This window comes from Eucalyptus grandis, chromosome 7 (assembly GCF_016545825.1).
Source record: "Eucalyptus grandis isolate ANBG69807.140 chromosome 7, ASM1654582v1, whole genome shotgun sequence".
Taxonomy (NCBI): Eukaryota; Viridiplantae; Streptophyta; class Magnoliopsida; order Myrtales; family Myrtaceae; genus Eucalyptus; species Eucalyptus grandis.
In genome coordinates, this window is record NC_052618.1 from 59,894,487 (window position 1) to 59,903,471 (window position 8,985).

Sequence of the window (8,985 nt, forward strand, 5' to 3'; positions counted from 1 at the left end):
AAGGGATTCCGTCAACAAAGACAAATAGTTTATAGGGAATCAACGAGGCTGACACAAACCAAGAAAAATCGAGAAAAAGAACAAGATCAGTAACAATGAGAATGATCACACAGACCGACGGGGTCAGCGGAGAGATCGGAGAGAGAACTTAAAAAAAGGGTCCAAGTCCGACATCAATTTACATCAGCGCCTAGGAACTCACAGGCTGAAGCTCTTTCCCGTGCGTCCCTGGATTCACGGGCTGAATGTCATCGTAAATAACGAGGCCAAGAAAATAATGGGGGGTCCTAGACCGATACATAGGCCATAGGCCACTCCATTAATCGGCTGCCACGTGTTCAATTGGGACCCATTAATTTCAATTTTTTTTTCTCCTCCGTTGTCCCCTCTCTCTTCTCTCACTCATGGCTTCAAAGTTGGACAACTGCATCATGGCACAAGCAATGAGTTCACCCCTTCTTTAGCCTCAACGAGCCCACCACCCACAACGACGCCACCGGGAATTGATGCTTGCGCACACAGGATGAAAATGCTGCCAAGCTTGGGCTTACAGTTTTCGTGAGGTCGAGGTGTTTGTGTTTTTTGAGATTATGAAGTTTCTGCAGCTTGGAGCAGGCTTTGAGTTCTTCTTCTGTTCCATTTTCTCAATGACCTCGAGATTTGTCTGCAGAGGAAGAGAGGACTGGGAAAGGAATTTAATTAAGTTTTAATTTTGACTTACTTTGATTCCCAATGAACAATAAAAACTAGAGATTTTGCTTGTGAATTTTCCCTGTAAATTTGGCCTATCTTGCCGTGCACATCTTGTTTGCGGAGCTTGTTAATGGAGTGCAGGCATTACCAGATTTATGGCGTGGTGCAGAAGCAAAAAGAAGTGACTGAAGAAGACAGAGGGGGTGAAAGAGAGGGAGAGAGAAGCAGACTATGGCCTACATAGACACGGGATGATCAACGAGTGGAGTAGACTATGGCCCATGCAGCGGTCCAGGACCACCTAGTATTTGGGCAGTGTCGGTGTGTAAAGCTGTGCTAGGTAAGAACTGCGCCAGATACCATCGCATTTCTGTATAAAAAGAAGTGATCATGAATGAATCAATTGATGTACCTTCCTCGAAGTTTGGCAGCAATATTCTAGCATTTCCCCAGAATGTGAATGCATTTGGATCCGCTGAATATGTGATTCTGCCTCGGACGACTGGCCTGCCGTACCCTGAAAATCTTCATAAAAATAAAACCCGATTGGCGAACCAGTTGTTTAAACTCATGCACGCAGTCCGGACACACTTCATGACACCAAAATCATCAAGAAACTTCCTCTCTTGTTCGGTTGCCCGGCAAATGCATGGTGAGCTTCCTTCGACTACGAAGTTCTTTAGGAACGACTTTTCTTTTCAATTAGTGCACACTCATTGCTTCATGTTGAAATAATTAAATATTTAACCATGCTTTCGTCTTGAGTTTAAATCTTTTCAGGCCACAATTACCTCCCTAATTAAATACGTTCACGCTTATACTAGGTAAAAAGATCAGACTAAGTATGAGAGAGAGTGTTAGAATAATTAAATATTAAACTACGTTTTCATCTAACAATTTAAATTTTTAAAACATTCGACAGTGGTCCTACAAAATTCACACTTCCCACCCGAAGTTCACATGGTATGCCCACCCAGACCAGCATTTGCCCTAGAAATTTTGATGAGTTCCAGCTTACCTGCATCGATTACGAAGATACTGAAGTATGATGCATTTAGTAATCGAAATCAAAGTTCTGTTCTTCGTTACGAAAACACAGTCGTTTAGTGACCCTTGTGGAATCTGTCTAGTAATCCATGGTTTATTTTCAATTTCTTTATGATACATTTTATGAATTAGATTCTCACTGGTACTTTTAGTTATAATATATGTAGACATACGCGATGGCCAATGAACTACTGAACTTATCAAAGGATGCTCCTTCTAAAGTAAATCAGAATATACACAAATAAAAATGCATGTCGTATTCACATACATCGATTCGTATAAAGCTACAAGTTGGCAATTAATTTACATAAAAATTTCTCCCCACATGATGGCATTATTCTCCTAAGCCAGCTACGACACAAATGAAACGACATCCAAACCTCACCGTCAAGTTTAAGATAATATGTATGTTGCTTTCTTGGAAATATTATTTTAGAAAACCATAAAGTTACGATTAGATAAGCCTTGTCTTGAACTTATCCTCAACGTGGTTAATACAAATTTGTTAACATTTTCAAATCTCTTTTTATAGTCGACAATAAAAAGAAAATATTAATTCATTACTTACTTTCAGACTTGTCAAAATGGATCCAAAACCCATTTATTAATCCATATTCATTTAAATGGGTCAAAAAGGACTTTCCACTTCATCTATGGAAAGCACTATATTTTGGGGACTTATGCCGCATACAGCACATGAAGAACTTGCAGAGACCCAAATTATAAGCTAGTCATGTGGGGAGCGTAAGAATGAAGAAATCAACTTGCTCATTGTTTGGCATACCTAAGCATATATATAATAGTCTTAACATTTATAAGGCGTAACCTTTTTGGTGGTGCTGTGGTCTCTATATGGTTATGGTGTTGGGCATGCCGAACCTAGGTGTGCACTACCTTTTGGCAAAGTCATAGCTACTTGGAAAGGGATTTTTCGGTATATACTAATAATTGATAATTATACGAGATTTGGTGATTGGCTCTCGATTGTACTTTAACGTTACGACAGATCTATTTTTCTTGGAATGAACGAGTCTCTGAAAGCTATATCAAATTTATTCATTATTCAAATTTATTTGCCTTGTGGGATTTGCTCATTCGTCATGAAATTATGTACTTCTCTTTCATATGAAATGAAAATTTTCTTTTTGACCAAAAAGAAATAGTCCTGAGGTTAGCCCCATTCAGAGCATGGGATGACGAGTGATGCATGATGGACCGACATCAAACGTGGTAAATCTGCTTCTATTTTCGGGTGAAGCGACAAATATTCATGAATTATAAATAAATAAAACAACAGACGCTTCTTTGCACTGGGGGGACGAGATGCGTATATGAATACTGCAATGCAGCCTCCCTCAGTATCGTCCTCCCTAGGCGAAACTGCAAAGGGTCCAAGTCCAAGTCCAAGTCACGCTTGGAGAAAAGTCGAAAAGACCTTCCGTCCATGCATGTACGAACTTTCCTCTAGCTTTTCCCCACCCCAGATGACTACTCAAAATGGTATTCTTTTATGCCTGGGGTTCCAATAAAAAAAACGGACAACGAATAGTTTATGGTGAATATAAGACCAAGGAAGCAACGAGAAACAGGACGAGTTCCGTAACCTAACATCCCCCAACAATGACAAGGACATGTGTAGATAGTCAACTGTACAGATCGGCCGGGTCAGCAGAGGACGGTGATATAACTAATAAAAGAGAGTCCCGATCCAGACATCAAATAGCATCTGGACCTAGAAATTCTCTGCATCCCTGCGTGTACGGGGCTGAACAGCATCGTAAGTAACACCGCATGGGCGAGTAAACCTGCACCAGATACAGTCGCATTTGCGTACACACGGACAAATGGAAGAACAAATGGTCGTGAATTAATCAATCCGTGTACCCCGAGCAAAAAAATTTCCGCGCAATCCACTCCCTGAAATTTCGCTGCATTTGGCATTCCCGGAACGTGAATGCCCTTGGATCCCCAAACCTTATCCAAACTTCGACGTTCGACCTGCCCTAACCCGAGGATCATTATAAAATGAAAACAGATTCACCATTTTCCAAATGAACAAGTTCTCTGACCTCATGCACATAACCGCGAAGCCCGGCCCGGGGGGAGAGGATAGATTGTTGAGGAGCGAGGGTTCTCACGCTTCATGACCGAAATCATCAAGAAACTTTGAACAAGGACAGATCGAGTTGAAATGATAGCCCTCGCCGTTTTGCAATTCCTCCTCTCTCTCTCTTTTTTTAGTTAAATTAATATTTATATTAAAATTTAAATAAAAGGCAAAACAATATCGTTTTGGCTTTTCTTTACTACTCTCTGGCAAGCCAAGTGAGTGAGTGATGTTATTAAAAAAAATGCCACATAGGATTTCCGGGAGGTTTCACCAGACTTGATACTCATATATCCCAATTTTCCAAAAAAAGTGGTACTTATATGTATATTTATTAATTTTTGATACTTAAGTGTTTCTTTGTGTCAAGTTATGACATTTGTGCTGTACTTTTATCACAAATATTAACATCAAAATTCAGTTGTTCTTTATCAAAAACTATTTGTCGAATTTATCTAGAAATCCATGGTTTACTTTTCTGTTTCTTCATGGTGCTTTTTATAATTTAGATTCTCCGGTTGTACTTTTACTTACGATATATATTGTACATGTAAACGGTCTTCAGTAAACTTTTGTGTTCCGCACATTCACTGAACTTAAATGAAAGGAAGCTGCTTCTAAAGTAAATCGGATTATACACTTATATTTGTATGCCGTGTAATACTTAAATGAAAGAAAATACATTTAAGGGTCTTCCCTTGTATAATGCAACTACCAGAGGTCCCATGGCCATATTGTTTGTATGTCCCATGGCAATAAATTGTGTGTGTGTGTATATACGTACATGTACATATATGTACATGAGAAAATGTTAAAAGGTACAATAGATGAGCCTCTTCGTCTTTGATTAATATGGAAGAGAAAAAAAATTGATTAGTCCATGGCATGCATATAACTTAAACAGACCAACAATTTAATGGACAACAAATTAGGGAAAAGTACCAAAAGAGTCATAAACCTATTCTAATGGCATAAACTTAGTTATAAACCTTTTAATTAGACCAATTTAGTCTTGAACATTTTCACACTGATATCAATTCAGCTCATTTGGTTTATTTAGGCCGGAAATCACTTATGTGGACATGGAATATTCTACGTGGTACGATCGATCTTGATGTGAATATTTTAAAATAATTTTTTATTTTTTATTATTTCTTAAAATTTTTCCTTTTTTTTTTTCCTATGGACTGTGGCTAGTATCGGCCATAGTCCAAAGGAAAAAAAAAAAAGGGGAAAAAAGAGAAAAGAAAAGAAATTAAAATTATAAAAAAAAAGTTTAAAATTTTCACGTCAGTACCAATCATGCTACGTAGGACGGCCGACATCCCCTTCAATGATTTCCGATCTAAATCGTTTGAATGGACTGAATTTGTACCAATGTAAAAAAGGTTTATGACTAAATTCATCTAATTGAAAAGTTTATGATTATATTGGTATTAATGTAATGGGTTTATGACTTTTTTGGTATTTTTTTCCTAATAAATTATTACCACCATCAATGGTTAATTTTGTAGTAATTTTGATGTCATAGATTGTTGCTCATTAATGCATGTAATTAGCTAATATAATTGAATAGTACCATGGAAGTGGTCTATTGAGAATTGTCACAAGGATTCCATAAATTATCTATTTTAATGGTCGAATGAAATATAGAAAATGCATTCTCTACTTCCACTCTTTTAACGCTAACTTTTGAAAAAAATGTTGAAGGTTCAAGCGTGATACTAAAATGCCCTGTACTGTACTACTGTCCAACATTCAAAGTGCCAAATACATGTTCTAATTCATTGTAAGGGGGAAAATTGTTATTTTGGTACTAAACCCGTTGTGCAGGTTTTAACGTAGTCTCCAACCTTTCGATGTTTCAATGATTTGAATCTTTGCATGAAATCTTAATAGCCTTCTAGTTGATTATGGCCAAGTTGAATCGAAACGATGTCGGCCTTTTTACCTGGCGATTTGACATGAACAAGCTGAATTGAAACCATACCGTTGCTGATTTTTTTAAATTTTTTTTATCTTTATTTCTTAATTTCATTTCTATCCTTTTATGGATACCGTTCATCTTCTTCCTTGTTCCTTTACTGTTCGTTGTTCTTTAAGAACCACAAGAACACCCGCCTCATGCACGGGCTCATTAATTGCGGAATGACTCCAAAATCCACCGCCCCTCAACTGTCACCCCTAGCATTTCTTCGACAACCATTTCCCCTTCCCGCTCACGCATCACGAAAATCAGCCTTAGCTTGATCCTCTATCGCATATAACTTTGTGAAGAAGGTTTTCATATTCTTTATATTTTATACATCGTTTGTTTTACAATGCTTTTGAGTATATATCTATAAAGAAGAGAGTCAGTCCTAACAATCCTCCTAATCAAATCAGAAGGCAAAATAGGAAGTAGATTGACTTGAATTCCTATATTATCTCTAATTAACATCTTATACCAAAGATTGACTTGGATTCCTAAATTATCTCTAATTAACAACTCATGCTAACACTTCCCCTCAAGTGGGTAAAAAGATATCTTTGATGCTCAACCTAACAAATGAATTGTGAAAGGCCTTGCTTGACACAACCTTAATAAGTATGTCCGACAACTAATCTTCAGACCTAACAGAAGGAAACCGAACCACCTTAGCTTCTAAATTTTGCTTGACAAAATGTTTGTCAACCTCAACGTGCTTGGTCCAATCATACTGAATTGGATTGTGGGAAATATCAATTGCTGCTTTATTGTCATAGAAAAATCTCATCTCAAACTTCAGTGGGAAACCAAGTTTTGTCATCAACTTCTTAAGCCATAGTAGCTCACACAATCCTTTAGCCACCCCTCGAAACTCCGCCTTAGCACTAGACAATGCTACTACCTTCTACTTCTCGCTCCTCCAAGTTTCCTCCCACAAATGAGAAATACCTCGATGTAGACCTCCTATTTGAGATGCTACCTGCCTAGTCCACATCCCTAAATCCCTCAACCTCAAGATGATTGTTCTACGCAAAGAACGGACCTTTTCCTAGAGCCGACTTCAAGTAGTGTAAAATTCAACTCACCACATTCATATGATTTTCACTCGGGGCATGCATAAATTGACTCACAATACTGACAGCATATGCGATATCAGGGCGTGTATGTGACAAATAGATCAGTTGCCCTACTAACATTTGATATCTATCCTTATTGGTTGGCATCTAATCTAGATACTCCTCAAGTCTATGATTTCGAACTATAGAGGTGTCAGCAAGCTTACACTCTGTCATTCCAACTTCGGTTAATAGGTCCAACACATATTTTCTTAGAGAAAAAAAATACTTCCTTTTGATCTAGCCACTCCAATGCCCAAGAAATACTTCAATCCTCCTAGATTCTTCATCTCAAACTCTTATGCTAGCTTACCGACCAAAAAAAGAAAAAACTCTTCTGCTAGCTTCTCTTGGAGTTTGAAAATCTCTTCATGATCATTTCTTGTGATAATCGTATCATCCACATATATGATTAAGGGCATTACCTTTCCTTGACGTCGCCTTAGTAACATTGTGTGACCCAAGTTGCTTTGAGAATATCTATATATTTTCATTGCTGAGCTAAAGCGACCAAACCAAGCATGGGGTGATTGCTTTAACCCATAAAATGGGTGTTCTAGTTTGCACACTATGTTGGGTTGAGTGGCACAACAATACTTAAGTGGAACTTCCATGTAGATTTCTTCTTCCGAATCCTCATGAAGAAACTCATTCTTCACATCAAATTGATGCAACGATCAGTCCAGATTCATTGTAAGAGACAACAAAACTCTCATAATATTAAGTTTTGCCTCAGGGGAAAACATTTCTTGGTAGTCTACACCATAAGCCTGTGTATATCCTTTTGCTACCAGCCGTGCCTTGTATCTCTCAATGGAGCCATCTGCTTTGTATTTAATAGTAAAAACCTACTTACACCCACTACTCTCTTCCCCTTTGGTAACTTTGCAAGTCTCCAAGTCTTTTTTTTTTTTTTTTTTTGTGTAATGCTTCAATCTCCTCTTTCATTGCTTGAACCCACTCTCCCTCAAAGCCTCTTTCACCCCACTAGGAACTCGAGTTACAAAAACATTTGATATGAATGCCTTCAATGGTTCTGACAATCTCCTTATCGAAACATAATTTGCAATAGGGTACTTTGATTTATGTTCCTCCACATTTGATGAGTATCGACTAGAGGCCTTGCCACGATTGTGCCTGCTAGGTAATTCATATCCAATAAGCACATCATAATCATCCACAAGAGTCAAGTATGGTATGAGATATTACCTCAGGAGTATTCTCATGAGAATGGTCGGGTACTAAAGAGGGGACAATTTCAAAAGAAGGCTTTTCTTGAGGCTATTCGTGCACACCTTGTACTGGTATAAACTGTTGATCACTTTTTGTTAGGACGTGACTATCCTCTTGCACAACTCCTGCCATTGACCTTGTCACAACCTGATTTGTTGGATTTTCTATTGATGGCACCACTTGTGATAGCCCAAGCGGCGGTGCGCGGAGAGGAGGGATGGCAGTGCATCTGCTACTCGGTTCCCGGATGTGCGCAAGGAGAGGCATGTCTCTTGTCCTACATCGCCTAGGGAGGGAGTCTCGGGCTAGTTTATAAAGGCTTAGGTCTCTCTAATATGTGCAATGCGTTTTAAAGCCGTAAAGACTTAGTGTCCAAAGCGGACAATATTACATAGTGGGGCCCAAGTCATTACACCACTGCTGGAGCCTGCTGTGAGTTAGACCCAGTTTCAACCCTGCCAAAACACCACCCTCCCACCAATTTTCCCTTTCTCAATGTATCTCCCCCCGAAAGTGGTCATTGGTGTCCAGGTAGAAGAACTCAGACTCAACAAATGTCACATCCATAGTGACATGTGTTTTCTTAGTGACCAGGTCATAGCAATGATAGCTTTTCTGACGAGTTCCATAGCCAATAAAAACATACCGTATGGCAAAAGGATCAAGCTTGGTTCGTTGGTTCTTGTGGAGATGAACATAAGCTACACACTTACTTTAGAGGAAGTGTCAAGACTAAGAGATGAGAAACATGTTATGAAAGAACTTGCTATGGGGTTTGAAATTTTAGCACACAGGAGAGCATCTGGTTCATCAAGTGGACT